Raw genomic sequence first — 27,144 nt, 5'->3', positions numbered from 1 at the left:
TAGCTTCCACAGTTTGATTATGGGCCCTTCTGTGCAGCTGACCTGCTCTATATGGAGGATGGCTGCCACAAATGCATTTAATGTGGGCAGTGCAATGTGTAGGTGGGGATTTGTGTGGGTGTGGCTTGAGTGTGGGAGGAGACACAGGGGGCTCTATGATCTCCTATTGTCTGGGAGCCCCATGAGTTGTTAGTCCGCCCCTGCCTCCAGCAATCACTGGAGCCCTGGGCTGTGGAGGGGGCCTGAGCTGTTTTCTCAGGCTCTCAATGGGGCACTAAGAGGCTGAACCAGGACTGAGAGGCTGAGGAGCCTGGACCGGCTCTGTGATGTCATCTGACAGTGGACTTTAGCCCACTGTTGGCTGAATCTGGGTCACAGGAGCACAGACCCAAGTGCACTCCTGTGATCTACAGGAGAAGTATGGGCAAAACACCTTTGGCCATACTTCTTTAATAGAGGATGCCATTACTGAATTCTCCTTTGAGGAGAATTCTTGTTTCCTGGTGTCATTCCGATACTTTAACTTGAATGCTGGCTTCACTGTACATAAATGAGCATTTTAAAATCAAGTCAGTAAACGGTGTAGAGATGAGTGAAATTGAGAGTTTTAATTCCTCCAAAAGTTTGGCAAAATGTATTGGATTCTTTGGGGAAGGGGAAATTTAGGTAGTTGGTATTTTTAAGAAGTGTAATAGGCTTTAATTAGCTCCTAAGGGTTGCAGAATGGCCCTGGACATAATCTTTTACCAAACAATAGTCCCATCTAAACCTCATTATTTAAGATTTATACTGTATTTTTAAAGAAAGAAAAAAACAGCGAATAAAGAAGGGTAAGAAAAAATCAACATAAGAGTACACATATTATAATTAAATTGATAACAAATAAAAACAAAAAAAGAGTTACATTAAATAAACTAAACTACCCCAAATACACCCCCACTCAAAAAATAAATACATAAATAGAAAGTATACTCTCTATATAAAGAAAAAAACATTTCAAGCAAATTTCACCTAAGCAACATAATGAGCTAAATTAGGAGTTTCGCCTTTTGAAGGCCAAATTGTTAATTTTGTGCCAAAATCAATGTCACTGAATGTATCTCACTCATCCCTAATGGTGAAGTTACGGGGAATCTTTGATGAGTATGCCTTTTTAAATAGGTTCCTAGGTGTTGTTTGGTAAATACCGGGGAAATCCCCAGCATTCTACAATGATGGACTATAATGGCCACAGAGATGAGACATGCTGAGTAAAATCAGAGAATTTTATTAGAAAATGTTAAATATTTTAGGAGAAGTAGGTCACCTAACAAAAGGTGAAAAAGTAATGCATTATAAAATGCTAAATTTAAAATCAATGTATATGGTTGGAACAATACACTTCATACAGTATTGTGATGTGATGTTGTCTGTAAGGTCAACGTTTCAACGCTTTTTTGGCTTCTTCAGGACCCAGACATACAGTATAACAGGTTTTGGGATTACCAATTACCAGGAGCGGCTTCCTATGGTGGCAGGCAGGTGCTGATGAGCACATGGCATGATGGGCTTTGTAGTGTAATAGAGCTGTTTGTGGATGAGTTTGGTTGGCCAATTTTTGATCTGCGGTGGATTACTCTACAGTGCTTTCACATAATACACCTGGCTCCCCTAGGCTTCTCATAACCTACCATCATACCATATTTGGATTAATTGACCGAACTACCCTCATTCTCTGGTACATTATTTGCTGCCACATTTTCTAAACAGTTGTCACATTAAAAAATGTTGTCTTGTCTTCACACCATGTGCTGTGGGCTGATCTCACCTGGTGTGCTCCTATTCCTGCCCTAGGCATTTAGGCTGGCTGGTCTGCTGTCGGGCCCTACTGGTAACCCTAAAACCTGTTATATGTCTGGGTCCTGAGGAAGCCAAATTAGTGGTGAAACAGCGACTGTACAGACAACATCACATCACAATACGGTATAAATTGTATTGTTCTAACCATATACATTGATTTTATATTTCGTTTTTAAATGTAATACATTTCCCCCTTTTGTTAGGGGGCCTACTCCTCTTAAAATATTTTACATTTTCGAAAAAAATTCCATGATTTTACTCAGCATGTCTCCTCTCTGTGACCATTATAGTCTGTCATTGTAGGACACTGTGGATCTACTTTTTGTATTTACTTAACATATTTGTATATATTTTTTTTGGTGAGGTCCAAGTCTATTAGGTACCTAGGTGTTCTTAAAATGCAGAATTTCAAAAAGATCTTTATTAAGGTTTAAGATATATGAGACTGTTGAAGACAAAGTTTGCAGGCTTATTCAGTAAGGCAAATAGTTTAAAAAGTAGTTTAAACCATAGGAAATAACCAGTATTAATGTCTATATATTTAACCTGTGGGTTTGCTATAACACTATTTGTATATCAGCTTTGCTCTTCCCAGTATGTTACTGAGTAGCCACGGCTGAACTAGCAGAGTTAAAATATAGAATTCATGAGAGAGGTAGGTTTGGCTTATAATGTATTACTGATGATCCACTGTATTAAACTGCAGCGGAAGAGTCTTCTGGACAATAAATAGCATTATGAAAATTGATAAATGATGTTCATGTTATTTATTTTTATGTCTTTCACTTTCAATATCACAAACTGTGAGCACACATTTTCAAGATGAGGATTTTAATACCACATTTCATTTATTAATGTTGTGATGACAGAGGACTCAGCATGCAGCTTCTGCATCATTAAAAAAGAACAAAGATACAGTCTTAGTCAGAGCTTCAAGGACTTTTTCATTATACTATCAGCATAAGCTGGACTGTGGAAAGAGCAGTTCCCCTGTTCTAATATATTTAAAAATATATATATTTTGGATAATTTAATGTAGCAGGTCCTGCAGCAAGGTTTTATCTCCTTTATGTTTAACACACTTCAGTGAAACAGACAAGACCAGAGAAAGGCAAGCCAGCATCTTGATATAAGATGACACTGTCCTCTGCCTGTTGCCTAACTGTACTTTTTAAATTCAGTGATGGACATGTCACTGGTTCCAGCTGCATCACTTCTTGTGACATTCCCATTATTGGCTCATATTATAACATGCCATTCAAAATTCCAACACCCTGTCTTGGCTTTCATTTCAAAACACAGAAAGGGGCCCTTTATGCTCACTTAGGGATAATTGCCATTATTTCTCAATAGGGGTTTGCCTATGGACAATTTTGTTCTTATGCAGCTCTATGCAGTGGCAAAGGCATTCTTTTTTTTTTTGCTACTGGCTGAACCTGTTTCTATATACTAGGTTTGTAAACATAAATGATGCAGAGTGCCACAAGTGGACAGGATGGACCCATAAGGGACTTCAAGTGACTGCAGCAACTTGACTTTGAGTAGAACAAGCTATCTGCATGTTCTAGTAATGACACAAGGATTTGTCTTACCAAATTATTGGTAGTTAAGTATATCAGGTTTCATTAACTTTTTGGGATCTATCTTATTTGCTTTAAATTAAGAACTATGTGGGACTAACGAATTATGGTTATTTTGATTTCCTATACAGATCACATGATGCATGGTGCTGTCATATTCTTATTGACAGAGCTATGTGTTTACATGAAAGTTTCTATGTTTTTTTGGTGTACAATTGTTAGTATATGAAGTTAAGCTTGATTCAGTTGGTGTTACATTCACGTGTTTCATGCTCCAGCGCCGGGTCTTTCCCTCTGTGTGCATCCGTAGGCTTATAACCAATCCCAGAGGGGAGTGATGTCTTAAGAGGCTATTGCTCCATGTTTTTTGTGAGTTTAGTGACACTTTAAGGACTTGTTTATACTTGTGTAAAAATGCAGAGCCGAGCCACATTTTTACTAATCCCCCTTTGCTACAAAGGCAGTGGAGGGGCAGTTCATGTGCCATAGGTTTGATGCTTTGCATTACAGAGAGTCAAAGATTATCCCACCCTCTGAATGCGACACATTCAACCGGATAGGGGTGCCACGCAACCACACCGCAACCTTGTGGAGTGTACATGGTTGCGGCATGCTAGTTCAAGGGGTTTAACCTGTTGGTGAGGAGGCGATACAACGCATCCTCACCATCAGTCAAATTCTCTCTTTAGTGAGCAATGCTAGTGTAAACTAGCCCCATATGTGACAGTACCAGATCTTAGATTCAGAGTTGGTTTATGTGTGTTAGAACATTGATGAATAGGCCCGGTACAGCTCTCCAGTATGCTATTTATTAACATAGATAACATACTGTTTAATACCATAGATGAGCAAACTACTGCTCAGTGACTCATTTCTAAAGGCTTCCTTATGTGAAGATTTGCACATTTTCCTGTGTAAACCAAATGAGAACTTCTACTAGTAATAACATGGAAGTGTTCCCCTTGTATTACTCCCATTCACTGGGAATGTGCTTTCAGATTTTATCTTCAACGTACTCTTTAGGGAATGTGGTATTATAAAGTAAATGCTTACATACACTACCAAAAGTATTGGGACGCCTGCCTTTACATGCACATGAACTTTAATGGCATCCCAATCTTAGTCTGTAGGGTTCAATATTGAGTTTGCCTACCCTTTGCAGCTATAACAGCTTCAACTCTTCTGGGAAGGCTGTCCACAAGGTTTAGGAGTGTGTCTATGGAAATGTTTGACCATTCTTCTAGAAGTGCATTGATGAGGTCAGGCACTGATGTTGGGGGAGAAGGCCTAGCTCGCAGTCTCCACTCTAATTCATCCCAAAGGTGTTCTTTTGGGTTGAGGGCAGGCCAGTCAAGTTCCTCCACCTCAAACACGCTCATTAATGTCTTTATGGACCTTGCTTTGGGCACTGGTCTAAATCATTTGGTGGAGGGGGGATTATGATGTGGGGTTGTTTTTCAGGTGTTGGGCTTGGCCCCTTAATTCCAGTGAAGGGAACTCTTAAGGCGTCAGCATACCAAGACATTTTGAACAATTTCATGCTTCTATCTTTGTGAGAAAAATTTGGGGATGACCCCTTCCCGTTCCAAAAAGACTGCACACCAGTGCACAAAACCAAGTGTTTTACAAGTGTTTCAGAAGCCAGTGTGTGAAGTTTTCTTCTGGCATTTGGAGATAGGGATATGTGACTCATATTTGTGCAAGTCGTGTAGAAAATCAATTTGGGCCCTTCCAAACTCTAAACCTCAGAATGTGAACCCCCATATGCATAGTTAATGAATTGCTGGTTGTGTACAAGAAAATAATGTTTCTTTCCTTTTTAGGTAAGAGGTAATGTATGCCATGTAGGTTTTATCCAGCAACCTTGTTTTCCTTTGAGTTCCTCTGAGATGCTTTTTGGTGTCTTGTTTTGTCCTGTGATGCCTGACAATAATAATTATAGTTCATCAATAGTGCATTTTGGTGAAGAAAGTCGATACAGTACTGGAATCAGGACCATTGATGGGGTTTAGTGATCCATGCAGATTGTTTTTTTTTTTCATCTGTATTTTGTAGGTAATCAACAAATGAAGAGTACTGTAGAAAAGACTTGATGAGAATGTAACGGCAAAGGCCAATCATCTTGGTACATGGTTAGTAAGAAAATAACAGCTTACACATTCATATTCGGGATGGTGTGTATATGTTGCTACATTGTTAAAAAATTCAGTGGAGTGTGGCAGTCACATGATCGAGCAAGATTTGCAAAATTGTTTAGTGAGAAGGGGGAATGACTGGTCTCTGACCTCTGATCTCAGTCAGGAGAGGAATGGCGAAAGAACTTGAAAACCTTTCAAGTGACTACTTGGCAGAATGTCACTATTTGCATATTATTCAAACCTCACCATCATTGATTAAAAGAATACTCTTTGGAACATGCTGCACGATGAGTTTTCTTTCTATCTATGCATATAACATGGCCCAAGATTAAAGACAGCTGGCCGAGGCTCCTAAAGGGATCTGGAGTGTTGCTTGAGACGTCTATGGTGGAGCATAAGATCTTGATCCCACACAGTGCTGGTATACAGCTGATCCTGGGTGATTGAAAGTATCCTACATCCCATGCTGTTCATGATCTCCTAAAATTTAGAGATCACAGAGTTTTAGTAAGAGGCAAGTTTTTCTATTTGTGAGCACTTTGTTTGATTCAAGTATCAAGAAACACTGGAAACAGAGCACCTTGATTCACTTTGTCTTTTAAATAATTTGGAAACTTCATAATAATTTTAAAGTGAATGTTTTGGTTACATGATTTGTTTTGACAATTTATCACACGGTTTCATAAATGATTAACAGAGGCACCTTTTTTCACTTATGTGGGTGCCGGATGTTAATTGCTCCTGATTTCACATTTCTGAAGGTCATTTCTAGGTAACAATTTTTTGGTTGAATTATCACTACAGTTTGAGTATATATTTTTGTCACCCAATAGTGCACTTGTATAATATATATCTTTTGTCTATTTACAGTATTTAGCGACATTTAAGTGCAGCAGTTGGTTTTAAAAATCTGTCTTGGCTTGAGGTTGTTTCTTTATATACAGTGGGTACGGAAAGTATTCAGACCCCCTTAAATTTTTCACTCTTTGTTATATTGCAGCCATTTGCTAAAATCATTTAGGTTCATTCTTCTTCCTCATGAATGTACACATAGCACCCCATACTGACTGAAAAACACAGAATTGTTGACATTGTTGCAGATTTATTAAAAAAGAAAAACTGAAATATCACATGGTCCTAAGTATTCAGACCCTTTGCTGTGACACTCATATATTTAACTCAGGTGCTTTCCATTTCTTCTGATCATCCTTGAGATGGTTCTACACCTTCATTTGAGTCCAGCTGTGTTTGATTATACTGATTGGACTTGATTAGGAAAGCCACACACCTGTCTATATAAGACCTTCCAGATCACAATGCATGTCAAAGCAAATGAGAATCATGAGGTCAAAGGAACTGCCTGAAGAGCTCAGAGACAGAATTGTGGCAAGGCACAGATCTGGCCAAGGTTACAAAAATATTTCTGCTGCACTTAAGGTTCCTAAGAGCACAGTGGCCTCCATAATCCTCAAATGGAAGATGTTTGGGACGACCAGAACCCTTCCTAGAGCTGGCCGTCCGGCCAAACTGAGCTATCGGGGGAGAAGAGCCTTGGTGAGAGAGGTAAAGAAGAACCAAAAGATCACTGTGGCTGAGCTCCAGAGATGCAGTCAGGAGATGGGAGAAAGTTGTAGAAAGTCAACCATCACTGCAGCCCTCCACCAGTCGGGGCTTTATGGCAGAGTGGCCCGACGGAAGCCTCTCCTCAGTGTAAGACACATGAAAGCCCGCATGGAGTTTGCTAAAAAACACCTGAAGGACTCCAAGATGGTGAGAAATAAGATTCTCTGGTCTGATGAGACCAAAATAGAACTTTTTGGCCTTAATTCTAAGCGGTATGTGTGGAGAAAACCAGGCACTGCTCATCACCTGTCCAATACAGTCCCAACAGTGAAGCATGGTGGTGGCAGCATCATGCTGTGGGGGTGTTTTTCAGCTGCAGGGACAGGACGACTGGTTGCAATCGAGGGAAAGATGAATGCGGCCAAGTACAGGGATATCCTGGACAAAAACCTTCTCCAGAGTGCTCTGGACCTCAGACTGGGCCGAAGGTTTACCTTCCAACAAGACAATGACCCTAAGTACACAGCTAAAATAACAAAGGAGTGGCTTCACAACAACTCCGTGACTGTTCTTGAATGGCCCAGCCAGAGCCCTGACTTAAACCCAATTGAGCATCTCTGGAGAGACCTAAAAATGGCTGTCCACCAACGTTTACCATCCAACCTGACAGAACTGGAGAGGATCTGCAAGGAGGAATGGCAGAGGATCCCCAAATCCAGGTGTGAAAGACTTGTTGCATCTTTCCCAAAAAGACTCCTGGCTGTATTAGATCAAAAGGGGGCTTCTACTAAATACTGAGCAAAGGGTCTGAATACTTAGGACCATGTGACATTTCAGTTTTTCTTTTTTAATAAATGTGCAACAATGTCAACAATTCTGTGTTTTTCTGTCAGTATGGGGTGCTATGTGTACATTCATGAGGAAGAAGAATGAACCTAAATGATTTTAGCAAATGGCTGCAATATAACAAAGAGTGAAAAATTTAAGGGGGTCTGAATACTTTCCGTACCCACTGTACATACTGTTGCAGGTGCTAATTTTTTAGCCAGGTCAAAAGAAAAAGGAGGTAAGCTATTTATGATTTGAAAGGCATTTCCTTGTGCATAATGCACATGTAATTTATTTGATATACATTGAAACATACCTTAAAGCTGAACTCCAGAATAAGCAACTTTGTTCTAAACACAAGAAACATGCATATTATTACTTGAATCTTGGTGTATTTTGTGTATTTCTTCCTCATCCTTCCAGTAATCCAGTGCATAGTACAGTAAAGCCTTTTATAACAGAAAGTTTTCACATGTCTCATTTCATCACATATCCAAAATATAAGAGGATTATTCCTCATTTCAGGAGAGTGAGCAGGGCCATGCAAATCATTCCTCTATGCACCAAAATTTTAATTCTCATTCAGACCCTCTGGTGTATAGTACAAATATAGCCTAATATTATACAGCCATTTGATTTGAATTGATTATAACAGTTTCAGGCCCATTGTCCTGTTTTAAAGTGTAACTCCACTTTCGTGGGGAAAAATAAATCCAAATAAAGAAAAAACAATATAGTGTATACAATTGCGACACAAATCATATTGAAATGGAATGTTGTTAAAAATTACCTTTCCTTTCTAATCTGCAGCTGTTGTAATTTTTTCTGAAAATGCAATGCAATATGGCTACCTGGAGGTGTTCTGTACACAGAATGTATACTGACCACTCCCCAGAAACATCCTTTCCTGCTTGTGTAATTGGCTCATCAATTGTCCTAGAAGTCTGCCTAATATACAAGTCAGATTTCTGGCATCCCTTGCAACAAAAAAGTCATTTTTGGTGAGATACTCCCAATAGGAACACATCTAAAGGGATGCAGACCCAGCAGCTTTCCTCATTAGAGTTCTGCAGCTACCACAACTGATAGATAGTTATGAATCCACTCCCATTTGACCCACTCAGCACAAAGGCACAGAGGAAGAAACAGGGATTTCTTCAGAATAACAAAAGGTAGGAATCTACAACAAACTTTGTCAAAATCCCTGCAATGTACAGAGATCACCCAGAGGGGAATGTTTTTTTCTCAACAAAAGTAAAGTTACGCTTTAGAAATACAATTTTATGCCTAATGTAATATTCTTTTTCCTTTTGAATAAACTTTTTTTTTTTTTTTTTTTTTACTGTATTTCACTTTAACAGCTGCCTTCTCTCTACGAGGCAGCTGAGCTGGCAGGTTTGTTCTGTAAACAAAGCCATGCGATCACTATGATTGGCTGTCAAAGTGATCACGTGACTAAGAAACAATCAATGATTTGCAATTGTTAGTGTAGGACATGCGCTGTCAATGATGAGGCAGTGCTGTGGGCTCCTAGATGTCAAAATCCCCACCTGGTCCAATTAGAGAACACTTTCCAGCAATCACTGAGAGGATGCAAAGTGAATGGCGCCCATGCTGAGCAAGTGGCCTCCTGTGTTCCCTAACTACTAACCAGATTAGCCACTCAACACAAAACCTGGAAGCTATCAGCAATCATTGTAGTAACAGTGCCCACTACGGTGATTTCCAGATTCCACTGGGATCAGCCAGGTGTGGCACATACATACCTACATTGATCCAAGCTGGTATACTGTAATTATGTAAATATACCCATACCCATCCAACTTTCCTGCAATAGTAAAATACTGTATTAAGCCTAGCCTGTTGAAGTAGAAGAGTTGTTAAAACTTGAATTACATTTAAATTATCTTGGTCTTGTTTTCCGATGATATAAAAAAGCCCATATGAGAAGGCGTATTCCAGGGTCACGTTTCAGAATGTTTTTATTTCCCAACAATTTGTGTAAATATATTTGATCTTTAGGGAAAAACCAAAACCTTAACAAATAAGACATTTATTCTTTATGGAGGCAGCTATACCGGAGTTAAGTTTCTTTTAACAAAGGAAAAAAGGTCACACATCTTTTTCTTTTCTTGCTAACAATTCATTTTTATGACAAGCTTTTCAAAGGTAAACTGTCTTCGGAAGGTCAAGCAGTACAGAATGTCCCTCTCAAATATTCCCTGCTCATTTCATGTTTCTATAGCAATTTCTTTAGTCATATGTTTGCACTTCTCTCAGATCATTGTCTTTTTGACCTAAGAGGTAAAAAATGGAAAATACTGGATGACATGGTAATATATAGAAAAAATCCTATATGTGGCTATTGATCAGCAACCCTAAGTTATGTTATGTTCTTAAATTAAGAAGTTGTTATGAATAAATTAGGAAATATGTAACAGTTGTGGAGTTTTTTCTATTTTCCTCTAACATTATGAATTTATTTTGCATAAAGATTTGCTACAATTTTATAATTTTTTTTACCAGCCTCATTTTATTATAAGGGAATTTCTTACTTTTATCTCAGCTGCATTTAAAGGATATACGCTGAACAAAATTATAAACGCAACACTTTTGTTTTTGTCCCCATTTTTCATGAGCTGAATTTAAGGATTTAAGACTTTTTCTATGTACACAAAAGGCCTATTTCTTTCAAATATTGTTCACAAATCTTTCTAAATCTGTGTTAGTGATCACTTCTCCTTTGCCGAGATAATCCATCCACCTCACAGGTGTGGCATCTCAAGATGCTGATTAGACAGCATGATTATTGCACAGGTGTGCCTTAGGCTGGCCACAATAAAAGGCCACTCTAAAATGTGCAGTTTTATCACACAGCACAATGCCACAGATGTCACAAGTTTTGAGGGACCGTGCAATTGGCATGCTGACTGCAGGAATGTCCAGCAGAGCTGTTGCCCGTGAATTGAATGTTCATTTCTCTACCATAAGCTGTCTCCAAAGGCGTTTCAGCAGTACATCCAACCGGCCTCACAACTGCAGACCACGTGTAACCACACCAGCCCAGGACCTCCACATCCAGCATCTTCAACTCCAAGATCGTCTTAGACCAGCCACCGGGACAGCTGCTGCAACAATCGGTTTGCAACCAAAGAATTTCTGCACAAACTATCCGAAACTGTCTCAGAGAAGCTCATCTGCATGATCGTCGTCCTCATCGGGGTCTCGACCTGACTGCAACTCATTGTAGTAACCGACTTGAGTGGGCATCTGGCACTTTGGAGAGGTGTTCTCTTCATGGATTAATCCTGGGTTTCACTGTACAGGGCAGATGGCAGACAGTGTGTATGGCATTGTGTGGGTGATTGGTTTGCTAATTTCAACGTTGTGGATCGAGTGGCCCTTGATGGCGGTGGGGTTATGGTATGGGCAGGCGTATGTTATGGACAACAAATACAGGTGCATTTTATTGATGGCATTTTAAATGCACAGAGGCACCATGACGAGATCCTGAGGCTAATTGTTGTGCCATTCATCCACAACCATCACCTCATGTTACATAGTGTCATAGTTAGTCAGGTTAAAAAAAAAAACACAAATCTATCTGGCTCAGCCAATAAAAAACAAAAAACAGTTAAGAAAACCCAACCATACAATCCCATATACACAATCCTATACCTGCAGTTGATCCAGATGAAGGTGAAAAAACCCTAGCAAAGCATGATCCAATTTGCTACAGCAGGGGAAAAAAAATCCTTTCTGATTCCCCTGGATCAACTTTACATATAAATAACAGTACCCATTTATATTATGTACACCCAGGAAAGAATCCAGACCTTTTTTTAAAGCAGTCTAGTGAGCTAGCCAGAACCACCTCTGGAAGGAGTCTATTCCACATTTTCACAGCTCTTACGATGAAGAAACCTTTCTGTATTTGAAGACGAAATCTGTTTTCCCCTAGACGTAAAGAGTGCCCCCTTGTCCTCTGTGTTGACCTTAAAGTGAATAACTCAACACCAAGTTCACTATATGGACCCCTTATGTATTTACTGTATAAATGTTGATCATATCCCCCCTTAATCTCTTCACAAGAGAGAATAAATTCAGTTCCTTCAGTTTTCTCATAGCTGAGCTCCTCCATGCCTCTTATCCGTTTGGTTGCCCTTCTCTGCGCTTTCTCCGGTTCCCGGATATATTTTTTAAGAACTGGTGTTCAAAACTGAACTGCATATTCCAGATGAGGTCTTACTAATGATTTGTATAGGGGCAAAATGGGGAAAAACTCTCTCTGGAGTTTATGCCTCTGTTAATACAAGAAAGGACTTTGCTTTCTTTGGAAACCGCAGCTTGGCATTGCATGCTATTATTAAGCTTATGATCTACCAGAACACTCAGATCCTTCTCCGGTATGCATTCCCCAAATTCTACTCCCCCTAGTATGTAGGATGCATGCATATTCTTAGCCCCCAAGTGCATTTTTAACATTAAACCTCATTTGCCAAGTAAGGGTCCCAACACTAAACCTTGGGATACACCACTGATAACCTTAGACCATTCAGAGTAAGAATCATTAACCACTACTCTCTGAATTCTATCTTTTAGCCAATTTTCTATCCATTTACAAACTGATCTTTCCAAGCCTGTATACTTTATCTTACACAATAGCCATGTGTGGGGAACTGTGTCAAACACTTTTGCAAAATCCAAGTATACTATAGCCACCCCTCTGTCCAAGGTTTTACTTACCTCCTCATAAAAGGAAATCAGGTTTATTTGAAAACTTCTGGTTTTCACGAATCCATGCTGTCTGTTGCTTAAAATATTTTTTTCCAGCAAGAACTCATCTATGTGGTCTTTTATTAAACTCTCCAGTATCTTCCTGATAGAAGTTAAACCAACAGGTCTATAGTTACTTGGCAAAGACTTTGATCCATTTTTAAATATAGGCACCACATTGGCGCTACGCCAATCCAGTGGTACTATTCCAATCCTTAACATGTACCTAAAAATTAGAAACAAAGGCTTTGAATTTACAGCACTCAATTCTTTTAGGATGCGTGGGTGGATGCCATCTGGTCCAGGAGCGTTATCCACCCTTATTCTGGCTAAACATTTCTGGACCATGTCACCTTTGAGCCATTGTGGATCATTTCGGGCTGTGTCAATACCATCCTCATTATGGTCATGAGCTCCCCCATGCTCCTTTGTAAACACAGAGCTGAAGAAAGTATTTATTAAATTTGCCTTCTCTTTGTCCCCAGTCACCCACTCCTGATAATTTTGTAAAGGGCCTACATGCTCAGACCTAAGCTTTTACTATTAATATATTTGAATAATTTTTTGGGGTTTGTCCTACTATCTTTTGCAATCTGTCATTCATTTTGAATTTTTGCTTCCTTGATTTCCTTTTTACATATTCTGTTATATTCTTTATAACAATTAAACAATGATAGTGTTCCTTCATTTTTATATTTTTTAAAAGCTCTTTTCTTATTATTTATAGCTTTTTTAACTTTGGCTGTGAGCCACATAGGTTTTATTTTTAGCCTTTTAAATTTATTGCCCATGGGAATATTCTTTGCAGTGAGTTTGCATACAGTCTTTTTGAATAATTCCAATTTCTGTTCTGTGCTCATTTATGCCAATATTCTCTCCCAGTCTAAACCCTGGAGAGCAGCCCTCATCCTTGGAAAAATTGCTCTCTTAACCGGTTGCCGACCGCCGCACGACTATATACTGCGGCGGTCAGCCCCGGCCAGGCAGAGTGACGTATCAGTACGTCACTCGCCTGTCACTGACTTGCGAGCCTATCGCGGGCGGGCGCGCGCCCGCCGCGGCTCGTTCACAGGCAAGTCAGTGCGTGTGACCGGCGGACTCGATGTCCGCCGGCCACACTACGATCGCTCCTGTGAAGGGAGAAAGACAGAGCAGCTTGTGTAAACAAGCTGCCTGTCAGTTCTCCCTGTGTAAAAGTGAAGATCTGACCGTTCTACTATGTAGAACGGTTGATCTTTGCTTTTACACCAATAGCCATGTCCCTACACAGTAGAAAGCACGCCCCTAGGACACACTTAACCCCTCCCTGTCCAATAAAGTTAACCCCTTCCCTGCCAGTGTCATTTTTGCAGTAACAGTGCATATGTATAGCACTGATTACTGCAGTAATGTCACTGGTAACCCCAAAAGTGTCAAAAATGTCAGTCAAGGGTCCGATCTGTCCGCCGCAATGTCGCAGTACCGAAAAAAAATCGCAGATCGCCGCCATTATGCGTTAAAAAAAAAAACACCAAAAATGACAAAAATCTTTCTCTTTGTTAGTAAACGCGATAACTTTTGCGCAAACCAATCAAAATACGCTTTTTGCGATTTTTTTTACCAAACATAGGTAGCATAAAACAAATTGGCCGAAAAATGTTAAAAAATTTTGATTTTTACTTTTTTTTTTGGGGAATTTCATATAAAAAAATGTGAAAAATATTGTTATTTTTGCAAAATTTACGCTCTTTTTTTGTTTATAGCGCGTGATCAAAAAATCGCACAGGTGATCAAATACCACCAAAAGAAAGCTCTGTTTGTGGGAAAAAAAGGACGTCAAATTCGTTTAGGTACAGCGTCGCACGACCGCGCAATTGTCCGTTAAAGTCACGCAGTAAAAAATCGCAAAAAAACCCCTGGTCCTTTAGCAGCCAAATCCTCCGGGGCTTAAGTGGTTAAAGTTATGTGTTTTTATATTTCCTGTATGCGTTTTTTTGCTTACAGCCAACATTAAATGAAATGATAGTATGATCACTGCTACCCAGATGTTCTTTTATATGAACATTATTATTAAGCTCTGCATGGTTTGAGATTACCAGGTCCAACAGAACATCATTTCTAGTGGGGGGCCTCAGAAAAATGTGCTATAAAATTGTCTTGTAATAGGTTTTACACATTTTAGCGCTTTAACTGTTCCAGCAGTGCCATTACTCCAGTCAATGTCTGGGTAGGTAAAATCCCATTCTATCTGTGCCAGGAGTCTCCACCTCCTCATTAATACTGGGAGGACTATAACAAACTCCAATGATAATCTTTTTATTACGCACACCCATGTACATTTCCACACATACTGCTTCAGATTCATAACACTCTCCATCAACTAGGTCCTCTTTCACACTCACTTTAAGATCACTTCTCACATAGAGACAGACACCACCACCCTTCCATTTTACCCTGTCTTTCTGAAAAAGAGCATAGCCAGAACTATTAATAGCCCAGTCATGTGAAGAATGAAGCCAAGATTCAGCAAAACCAATTAAATCACAGTTCTCCTCGTGCACAAAGCTTCCACCTATTTTGCTTGGCAGACTTCTTGCATTGGTGAACAAACACTTCGATTTATTGTCACATTTTGCACACTTGTTTTGCATATTTTTAATTTTGGTACAAATAGTACCATTTCCAATGGTTGTTTGTAACATGGGGACCTTCTTATTCTCTGCCATAACTCTCCCCCCATCTTTCTCCATTCCACCTACCAATAGGGTCTGACCCCTGTTTGACCTGTCTGCCCCATTATAATCTAATTCACCCTCCCCCTCAATCTTAGTTTAAAAACGCCTCCAGCCTTCCCATAAACCTCTCCCCTAGCACAAAAGACCCCCTTCCGTTTAGGTGCACACCATCTTTAGCACATAGGTTGCACCCCAATGAAAAGTGAGCCCAGTGCTCTAAAAACCCAAATCCCTCCTTCTTACACCAGACCTTTACCCATGCATTCAGCTCTCTAATCTCCCCCTGTCTTTCCTGTGTTGCAGCATGTTAATACACAGCCCCCTTAGCAAGGATCTGTACACAATTCCTGGAAGCTGAAAGTTCTTTCATGGCCAGCATACTCACTGGACATGTCATTGAGCATGTTTGTGATGCTCTGGATCGGTGTATACAACAGCGTATTCCAAGTCCTGCCAATATCCAGCAACTTCGCACAGCCATTGAAGAGGAGTGGACGAACGTTTCACAGCCCACAATCAACAACCTGATCAACTCTATACGAAGGAGATGTGTTGCACTGCGTGAGGCAAATGGTGGTCTCAGATACTGACTGATTTTCGGACCCCCCATGACCCCCCAATACAGTAAAACTGCACATTTTAGAGTGGCATTTTTTTGTGGCCAGCCAAAGGCACAACTGTGCAATAATCATGCTGTCTAATCAGTATCTTGATATGCCACACCTGTGAGGTGGATGGATTATCTCGGCAAAGAAGAGGTGTTTACTAACACAGATTTAGTCAGATTTATAAACAATATTTGAGAGAAATAGGCCTTTTGTGTACATAGAAAAAGTCTTAGGTCTTTGAGTTCAGCTCATGAAAAATGGGGGCAAAAACAAAAGTGGTGCGTTTTATAATTTTGTTCAGTGTATATTGTTCACATCGTCAGAAAATATATAATATTTCCCCACTAGAACACCATATATTACTTCACATATAGCTAAATACCCCAGCTCATAAACCCTTCCTTTACCATCCATCCATCTGTAGGCATTTTCCCTTTACATACTATCTCCTGTAAACCCCAGATTACTGTAATCTATGCAGGACTGGGTCTATTGATCCTATTGATCTCTTTATTAAACAGATGCACCCCTACATTACACAGAGCCAACTACCTCTTATGACCCTATGTTGCAGGAAGCTAATACATACCCCTAATATAGGATAGAGCCACCATCTATCAACCCTAAAAGAGTTGGTAGACACAGGCGCTAGCACCATGGTTTGGAAGCTTACTGCTGAGAAAGGAGTAAATCTTAAGTATTTTTTACTTCACAAAGATATATGTAATTTATACTTGACCACATTTGCCAATGTATGTAAAGGTTTATAACCAATATTGCTCTGGTTTGTTCACATTGTTTTTAAACAGTAAACATAAATCTATTCAATAATATCTCATTCATAACATCTAAATCTATTAATAACATCTCATATCTCATTCATCTCCGGGTGATGGTGTCCAATGGAAATTTCCCGATATTACTTTATATTGGAGAATTTTGGACTTTTCACATTGCGTGACTGTGACTTTCATGCATCAATTGTGGGAACTTTTCACGTTTGTTTTAATTTTTTTTTTAGGTGTTTTGATGCATATTTATTTGCATATTCTTGATATTGATATATTATGTATTTAGAGTTTTGTTTGTACACTACTCAAACAAATTTAAAGGAACACTTTTTAATCAGAGTATAGCATCAAGTCAAATAAACTCCTGGGATATTGATCTGGTCAGGTAAGTAGCAGAGGGGGTTGGTAATCAGTTTCAACTGCATTGACGTAAATGAAATGAATAAAAGGGGAACTAGATGGGAAACAATGAGACAACTTCCAAAACAGGAATGGCTTTACAGGTGGAGGCAACTGAAATTTTGTTTTTCCTTCTCATCTTTTCTGTTTTTCAATAGTTTTTGGCTAGGGTCAGTGTCACTATCAGTAGCATGAGGCGATACCTGGACCCTATAGTGGTTGTACAGGCAGTCCAACTCCTCCAGGATGGCACATCAATACCTGCCAATGCAAGAAGGTTTGCTCTGTCTCCCAGCACTGTCTTAAGAGCATTGAGGAGATAACAGGAGACAGGCAGTTACTCTAGGAGTCAAACCAAGGGAAAAACCTGAGCTAAATATGAATGTGCATAAAAAATGATAATGGAAAAAAAGCTGCTAACACTGGATCAATAGAAATCCAAAACCAATATATCAAACAATCGTGTAGCGCTAATCATAAAATAGTGAAATTGCAAGTGAAATTAATGCATGAAAAACAAATACAAAATAAGACATAAATTGTGTCAAAAACGTGCATCAAATAAAGTCCAATAAGAAAAAGTTCAAAAACGTGGGTCCCAGAGTGGACGATGAACTGACAGCTGATATCCAAAGATGGAATTCCCAACAGTTGAACAGATGGTGAGGTAGGAGGAAAAACACCCGTGAGAAATGATAAAAAAGGGCTGCTTACCACCCGGAAGCTACGCTGACCACGACCTCTGGAACGGTGGCTGCCTTGAATTTCTGCAGGTTGCTGCAGTTCTAGATTTTCTGCCTGAATTTTTTACATTGATGTAAGTGCAACTTTAATAAATGCTTTTCTTCACCATACTGGATTACGCTATGTATTTCCTTACTCTCCTCTCCATGCATACTGATCTGTATACGAATGGAGCTGCTTGTGAGTCTGTGACTTTACCCATGATTACCTGGAGGCAAAGACTAGAAAATTGATCTGCATTCTGCAAATAAGGTTTATGTGGCCTGTCCATTAATTTGGGGGCCCGCACCTTTTGTTAAGCAGCCATTTTTATAATTTCTCACAGGTGTTTTTCCTCCTACCTCACCATCTGTTGGGAATTCCATCTTTGGATATCAGCTGTCAGTTCATCGTCCACTCTGGGACCCACGTTTTTGAACTTTTTTTATTGGACTTTATTTGATGCACGTTTTTGACACAAGTTACTCTAGGAGAGCTGGACAGGGCTGTAGAAGGTCCTTGTCCCATCAGCAGGATCGATTGCTGCTCCTTTGTGCAAGGAGGAACAGGATGAGCTCTGCCAGAGCCCTATAAAATGACCTTCTGAAGGCCGCTGGTGTGAATGTCTCTGACCAAACAATTAGAAACAAACTTTATGAGGGTGGCCTAAGGGCCCGATGTCCTCTAGTGGGCCTTGTGCTCTGTGGAGCTCGATTGGCTTTTGCCATTGAACACAGAATTGACAGGTTCACCACTGGCACCCTGTGCTTTTCACAGATTGGAGCAGGTTCATCCTGAACACACGTGACAGACGTGAAAGGGTCTGGAGAAGTGGTGGAGAACGTTATGCTGCCTGTAACATCATTCAGCATGACTAGTTTGGTGGTGGGTCAGTGATGGTCTGGGGATGCATATTGATGGAGGAACGCACAGACCTCTACAGGCTAGACAATGGCACCCTGACTGCCGTTAGGTATCGAGAAGAAATCCTTGGAACAATTGTCAGACTCTACGCTGGTGCAGTGGGTTCTGGGTTCCTCATGGTGAACGACAATGCCCGAGAGTATGTAGCCTGTTCCTGAAGGATGAAAGAATTGATACCATTGAATGGCCCCCATGCTTGCCTGACTTCAATCCAATAGAACACCTCTGAGACATTATGTTTTGGTCCAAGCCACCAGGTTGCACTTCAGTATGTTCAGGAGCTTAGTGATGCCCTGGTCCAGATCTGGGAGGAAATACCCCAGAACACCATCACTCATCTCATTAGGAGCATGCCCCGGCATTGTCAGGCATGCATAGAAGCACTTGGGGGCCATACAAACTACTGAGTACCATTTTGAGTTGCTGCAATTAAATTTCAGCAAAATGGACTAGCATGCTGCAGTATTTTTTCACTTTAATTTTCGAGGTGTCTTTGAATTCAGCCCTGTAGTTTGATAACTTTAATTTACCAATAAAGAATGTGGCATCCTTTCATTCCTAACACATTACCCAGTCTATATCAGTATAGATATCCAGCATTATATTTTTCCCCATTGAGATCTGATGTGTTTTCAAAGTGTTCCTTAATTTTTTTGAGCAGTGTATATTATTGTGGTTGATAAGTGCAGCACCAATTGACTCACTTTAGGTAAGACAGACAAGAGCGATGACATGCAGCCATCTCTGGAGCAAACACAGGTAGACAGGAAATGTCTTGTAAATGGAAAAAACTGTTGCTCTGCTACTGATTTATATCCTCAAAATTTCTCAACACCAGGTCACATTGGCACATAAAAAAACTGGAAAAAGATTTTGAATCTCTTAGCCTTTCTATACTTTTTTTTTATCCATTTGGTGCAAGGCAGACCACCCGAGCGCCTCTCTCCAACACATATCACTAGTTGAAGTGTTACCAAACCCAGAACCTGTATTCACTATATCTGGTCTTCCACAGTACACAGAACATGGAAATGCAATTATTTTAGTAAATACAGTGTCTCACAAAAGTGAGTACACCCCTCAAATTTTAGTAAATATTTTATTATATCTTTTCATGTGACAACACTGAAGAAATGACACTTTGCTACAATGTAAAGTAGTGAGTGTACAGCTTGTATAACAGTGTAAATTTGCTGTCCCCTCAAAATAACTCAACCCACAGCCATTAATGTCTATACCGCTGGCAACAAAAGTGAGTATCCCCTTAAGTGAAAATGTCCAAATTGGGCCCAATGTGTCAATATTTTGTGTGGCCACCATTATTTTCCAGCACTGCCCTAACCCTCTTGGGCATGCAGTTCACCAGAGCTTCACGAGTTGCCACTGGAGTCCTCTTCTACTCTTCCAGGACAACATCACAGAGCTGGTGGATGTTTGAGACCTTGTGCTCCTCAACCTTCCATTTAAGGATGCCCCAGAGATGCTCATTAGGGTTTAGGTCTTTAGACATGCTTGGCCAGTCCATCACCTTCACCCTCAGCTTCTTTAGTAAGGCAGTGGTCTTCTTGGAGGTGTGTTTGGGGTAGTTATCATGTTGGAATACTGCCCAGTGGCCCAGTCTCTGACATACATGTTGGCATTCATGGCTTCCTCAATAAACTGTAGCTCCATAGTGCCAGCAGCACTCATGCAGCCCCAGACCATGACACTCCCACTACCATGCTTGACTGTAGGCAAGACACACTTGTCTTTGTACTCCTTACTTGGTTGCCGCCACACACGCTTGACACCATCTGAACCAAATACGTTTATCTTGGTCTCATCAGACCACAGGCCATGGTTCCAGTAATCCATGTCCTTAGTTTGCTTTTCTTCAGCAAACTGTTTGCAGGCTTTCTTGTGCATCATCTTTAGAAGAGGCTTCCTTCTGGGATGACAGCAATGCAGACCAATTTGATGCAGTGTGCGGCGTATGGTCTGAGCACTGACAGGCTGACCCCCCCATCCCTTTAACCTCTGCAGCAATGCTGGCAGCACTCGTATGTCTATTTCCCAAAGACAACCTCTGGATATGACGCTGAGCACGTGCACTCAACTTCTTTGGTCAACCATGGAAAGGCCTGTTCTGATTAGAACCATTCCTGTTAAACCACTGTATGGTCTTGGCCACCAGGCTGCAGCTCAGTTGCAGGGTTTTGGCAATCTTCTTATAGCCTAGGCCATCTTTATGTAGAGCAACATTTATTTTTTTAAGATCCTCAGAGAGTTCTTCACCATGAGGTGCCATGTTGAACTTCCAGTGACCAGCATGAGAGAGTGAAAGCGATCACACCAAATTTAACACACCTGCTCCCTATTCACACCTGAGACTTTGTAACAATAATGAGTCTCGTGACATTGGGGAGGGAAAATGGCAAATTGGGCCCAATTTGGACATTTTTACTTACAGGTGTACTCACTTTTGTTGCCAGCAGTTTAGACATTAATGGCCGTGTGTTGAGTTATTTTGAGGGGACAGCAAATGTACACTGTTATACAAGCTGTACACTCACTACTTTACATTGTAGCAAAGTATAATTTCTTCAGTGTTGTCACATGAAAGGATATAATAAAATATTTATAAAAATGTGAGGGGTGTACTCACTTTTGTGAGATACTGTATAAATGGATAAATACCTTTTCTCATCAGCAGTATATAGCGGTCTTGTGACTTCTATCAGTGTACTGAGCACTGATTAAAGATGTAGGAGGAGTATTCATTCTCCTCTGACTGTCCTATGAATCCTGTTTGAGCCCTGACCCTCTGTCTGGACAGTACTGATTGGCCCTGTGCTGATCCCATGCACCCTCCAAAAAAACTCTCTGGCAGTACACACCAAACTGAGCATGTGCAGAGTGCCTCCAAGGCTCTGTACTATAAGCAGATGGATTTGGGACAGTAAAAGAAGAGGAGGACCAGAGAAGACAGGATCAAACTGCTTTTTTACACATTGCGAAGGATTAACCCCTTAGGATCCACAGTGAGTATAACAAGCATGCTTACTGCATATACAGACTGATTTAACTGTTGTGAGTTTAGTAACACTTTAAACGTGACTCCACAATTTCTAAAAAATTGTTGTTAAGCCTTGTTTAGAGTAAGGCCTCATGCACACTGGACGTTTTTGGAGCTGCTGTTAACAGCGTCAGACGTTTTTTTTTGCAGCTGCAGAACGCCCATCCATGTTATTCTATGGCCTCATGCACACATAGAGCTTTTAGGAGCTCCAAGTGGCATAGGCGTTTTACAGCTCCAAAAAAAACCCAGGAACTGTGCGTTCTGGAGCTGCAGCATCAAGCTGTAAAAACGTCTGACGCTGCTAAAGGCTGCATAACATTGCTTAACGTGCGTTAAGCCACATTATACGTTTTTTTTCTTCCATTCAAAATCAATGGTTCCCTATGGGAGCCTATTGATTTGAATGGAAGTCGCACCACAAGTCGGATCAGGATGATCCGACTTGCAGCGCGACTTGCGCTGTGAGAATCTTGAGGGGGAACTCCACGCCAAAATGGGGAAAAAAACGGCGTGGGGTTCCCCCCCAGGTTCCAAACCAGGCCCTTCGGGTCTAGTATGGAATTTGAGGGTAGCCCCACGCCGAAAAAACGGCGTGGGGTCCCCCCCAAAATCCATACCAGACCCTTATCCGAGCATGCAGCCCAGCAGGCCAGGGGAGGGGACGAGCGAGCCCCCCCCCCCCGGACCATACCAGGCCACACGCCCTCAACATGGGGGGGGTGTGGGTGCTCTGCACCCCCCACCTCAAAGCACCTTGCCCCCATGTTGATGAGGACAAGGGCCTCATTCCCACAACCTTGGCCGGTGGTTGTGGGGGTCTGCGGGCAGGGGGCTCATCGGAATCTGGAAGCCCCCTTTAACAAGGGGACCCCCCATATCCTGGACCCCCTCCCTATGTGAATGGGTATGGGGTACACTGTACCCCTACCCATTCACCCCATAAAAGGCAGTGTGTGTGTAAATAACAACAGGAGACATTTTGAAAAGTTTATTAAAAATCTTCATCCGGTCTTCTCCGCTCCGGTCTTCTCCCTCTCCGGCAGAGCCCCCCCTGCCCCAAAGCACCCACACCCCCCATGTTGAGGGCGTGTGGCCTGGTATGGTCCAGGGGGGTGGGGCCGCTCGCTCGTCCCCTCCCCTTTCCTGGCGTGCCTGGCTGCATGCTCGGATAAGGGTCTGGTATGGATTTTGGGGGGGGGCCCACGCCGTTTTTTCGCCATTTTGGCGTGGAGTTCCCCCTCAAGATTCTCTCATCCTGATCTGACTTGCGGTGTGACTTCCATTCAAATCAATAGGCTCCCATAGGGAACCATTGATTTTGAATGGAGGCAGAAAAAACGCTGCTAAAAGCTACGTGGCCAAATGTGCAATAACGCAAATGGAAAAAGCTACTGAAAGCACGTTTTTACAGCTGCTTTTTCCTGGCATCAAGAAACAGCTTTGGAGCTCGTTTTTATGATGCCCTGTGTGCATGGAGCCTAATTAGTATGAGTTTCTCATCAGCAGTATATAGCAGCCTTGTGTCTTGTATTGGTTCCTAGTAAAGCTTGTAGGAGAAGTTTTTATTCTCCCCAGATCCTCTGTCTGGACAGGCCTGGACAGTGCGGATTGGCCTTGTGCTGATCACATGCACTCTTCCAAGAAAAAAAAAAAACAACTCTCTACTCTAGCAATACACACCAAACTGAGCATGTGCAGCCCGTCAGCCCGGGGACAGTGAAAGAAGAGGAGGATCAGAAAGACATGATTGTACAGCCTTTATATGCAATGCAAAGGATTAACCCCTTAGGTTCCACAGTGAGTATAACAAGCATGCTTTACTACATATACAGAAGATTTTACTGTTGTGGGTTTACTAACACTTTAAATGCCTATTCACAGAATCCTATTAGATTGTAAGCTCTGCTAGACAGGGCCCTCTTAACCCTCTTGTATTTTATTGTATTGTAACTGAATTATCTCCCCATCTATATTGCACAGCGCTGCACAAACTGTTGGCATTATATAAATCCTGTATTTTAATAATAATAAAAATAATAATCTACAAATTCTATAAGTTGTTCCGTATTAGATTGTAAGCTCAAAGGAGCAGAGTCCTCCTAATTCTCTTGTATTGAATTGTATTGTAACTGCGCTGTCTCCCTTTATAAAGTAAAGCACCAAGCAAATGGTTGGTGCTATTTAAATCCTGTATAATAATAATAATCAAGTGAAACACATCAGAGGGAGAAGCTCAGGTGGTCTGTTGTTTTTCCTTTTGTTCATAGACAGAAATAGGCTGAAAGAGGAAAATAACAGCACTGAGACGTAAAAAAAAATTATGAAAAAGGAGAAAACTGTTTTTTTTTTGTGAAAAAAGGCATACATATGAGTATATTGTATGTGCTTTATTATGGCATGCTGATATCAGTTACTTCTATTACTTACAGGAATGTTGTTTACCTTATCTAATTGCGTTTACCTTGCTGCGGTGTCTCTCTTCGCTAGAAATGGTATTGCGTGGGGTGCGCTAAACAACAATATATATGTGAATGAAAATTAACATATATCAAAACTGTGAATATACAAATATTCGTGCAAATCAATATGTGCAAAAACATAAAAGTTCATGAATGTCCATAAGTAGATAATGCAGGTGAGTAGAAAAATGAATGCTAATCCAAATATAACGTGTATCCACCACCGAGTGAAATTCTTCCTTACCAAACGGAAACAAATAAGGTGCATTATATATTCATGTGTTGAATCCAATCTCCTTGTAAGCAAAACAAACACCTTGTGCAAACCACCTAGAATTAGCCTCTTACCAGATGGTAATAGGTATACACTTATTTCAGTGAAACCACAGCCTCGCTTCCTCTTTAAAATCCTAGAGTTTGACGCAGCAGCCACACTGACGTTCCTCCTCCACTAGATGGCAATCAGTTGCGCTTGTGTCAGCAAGAAACACTGTTTGCTCCTTCCTTTCAGACTCACAGATCTCTTCGCTAGAAATGTCTCTGTGGAGCCACCATAGCATGCATGCTCCCATCTGTCATGCTTATCCTCTATTCTGTGTTGATATGTGAGTGAAGAGATTGGGGTGTTCGCACTGCTAGACAGGAAGTTAGGGGGAGGGCTGCACACGGAAGAGTGAAGTACATGAGTCTAATTAAAGTTACATCATTGTAAATATATGGCATGCACAAAATACATGGGCTAAATATGACTTTAAAGTGGATGTAAACCCTCACATATACCCAGAGAAAGGGATTGGGAATGTGGGACTTTAACGATACTCAAAACACAATAAATATTAGGAGATAATCGTTAAGTATTTATAAGAAATAACAACATCTTTATTTTTGATACAATCACAGTAAAATCACATTCACATTTGATCCAGACATGTTCATGTAAACAAATTAATATATTTTTATGTACATGCATTTAATAATACATGTGTGTTTCATAGGCTCCTTTTGGCTGCTTTTATTTTGTCCACACGATTGGACTAAATACCCCTTCTGATAGAGACCCATTAGGTGGGACCAATTCGTTGCCTGAACATGCTGAGCATGTGGAATTAAGCCCGCCATTCATTTTACCACTTGCTTCACAGTTTTGGAGACTCCATGCTTGAGGTATGGGCCTCCTACCCTCTCAAATTTCTTTGCATTGACTTACCTGGACTGTTGTAATACAATATTCAATTGTGTTATGTATATGAAACTTTTTTTATATATTTTGTTCCTTTAGTAAACCATGCAATATATGTCCTCATTTCCCTGAAGAAGCTATTTTGGCGAAATCGGTCGGAAATTGATGTACATAAAAATATATTCATTTGTTTACATGAACAAGTCTGGATCAAATGTGAATGTGATTTTACTGTGATTGTATCAAAAATAAAGATGTTATTTTTTTATAAATACTTAACGATTATCTCTTAATATTTATTGTGTTTTGAGTACCGTTAAAGTCCCACATTCCCAATCCCTTTCTCTACATTTATTACAGGGATGTTGGTACGTTAATATATTTTCTTTTTGGCTCCACCCACTATTTTTTCCATATTTTTCCTCACATATACCCAGTAAAGTGAGCAGCCTCAGATGATACACAGAGATGAAACAAATTTCCCTACATACGTTTTATTTGTATATCTGCTGTCTTCAGCTTTCTACACTGTTTAGAAAGTGAACATCGTGTTAGAATTGTATCTTCCTGTTTCAGCACTGGGTGTGGAGTCTTGGCATACACTATGTGACAGCTGATTGGAGTAAAGGCACACACCCTTACTCCACGTAGGCAGAGAAAGGAAGAAACATGTAGAGCTGTGCTGTGAATAGACAAGCTTTCTGCTAATCTAACTCTCTGCACCCACCTCAACACAAACTTACAGCTGATTTTATCTCCTGTGTCGAAGAACTTGTCAGAAATTATCATGCGGATAACAGAGGAACGGAATAGCAGGAAAAAAAAGCACTATGTGCCTAGGTCAAATTTCAAGAATGGGGTTTACATCCAACTTTAATGGTTAATCATCAGAGTAATTAGAATGCATACTAAAGACTAATGAGTTTGACAACTGAGGTTTTTAAATGCCTGTATAATGTTTTATGACAACAAATTATGGAAGTATTATTGGACTATAAATACCACTTGCTATTCTCTTAAAAAAACAACATTTTATTATATGTAATATTTAAGAGTCTTGTATACCAGCAATAGGCCCACCAACTGATGCATTTCCAATAAAAGCACCATGACATCTGCCTATGTCTTAAGCTTTTTGCCAATAAATTGTTAATGTGCATTAACCAACTTACAACTGCCTTATAAAAATGGCAACTACATATATTATTTAATAGAGATGTGTACTAAACTCAGAAGGCAAATTAAACAACTGACGCATGTCTAACTAGAGCATTGCTACACATATTATTATAAAGCTAGCTATTAAATTTTTACCACTACATAAACCAGATGATCCTCTTGTAAGTAGAAATGTATTTGTAACATATACTTTTACAATGCCTCAGTTCTGTTAGTAAATTGCAGTTGGCCCCGACCTTTTAGTTGATTATTTCACGGTTTTATACCTTAGAAAAACATATTAATTTTCGTATCTAAGAAAAATTTGTGGTGGAATAAGTGAGGAAAAAAATAGAAGAACATTTGCATATTAATAGCACTTTGTGTATTTTCTTAAATGCAAGAG

This window comes from Pelophylax lessonae (genome assembly GCF_965119305.1).
Source record: "Pelophylax lessonae genome assembly, chromosome: 5".
Classification (NCBI taxonomy): domain Eukaryota; kingdom Metazoa; phylum Chordata; class Amphibia; order Anura; family Ranidae; genus Pelophylax; species Pelophylax lessonae.
The sequence above is the reverse complement of the archived record's forward strand: the minus strand, read 5'-3'. Positions refer to the sequence as shown.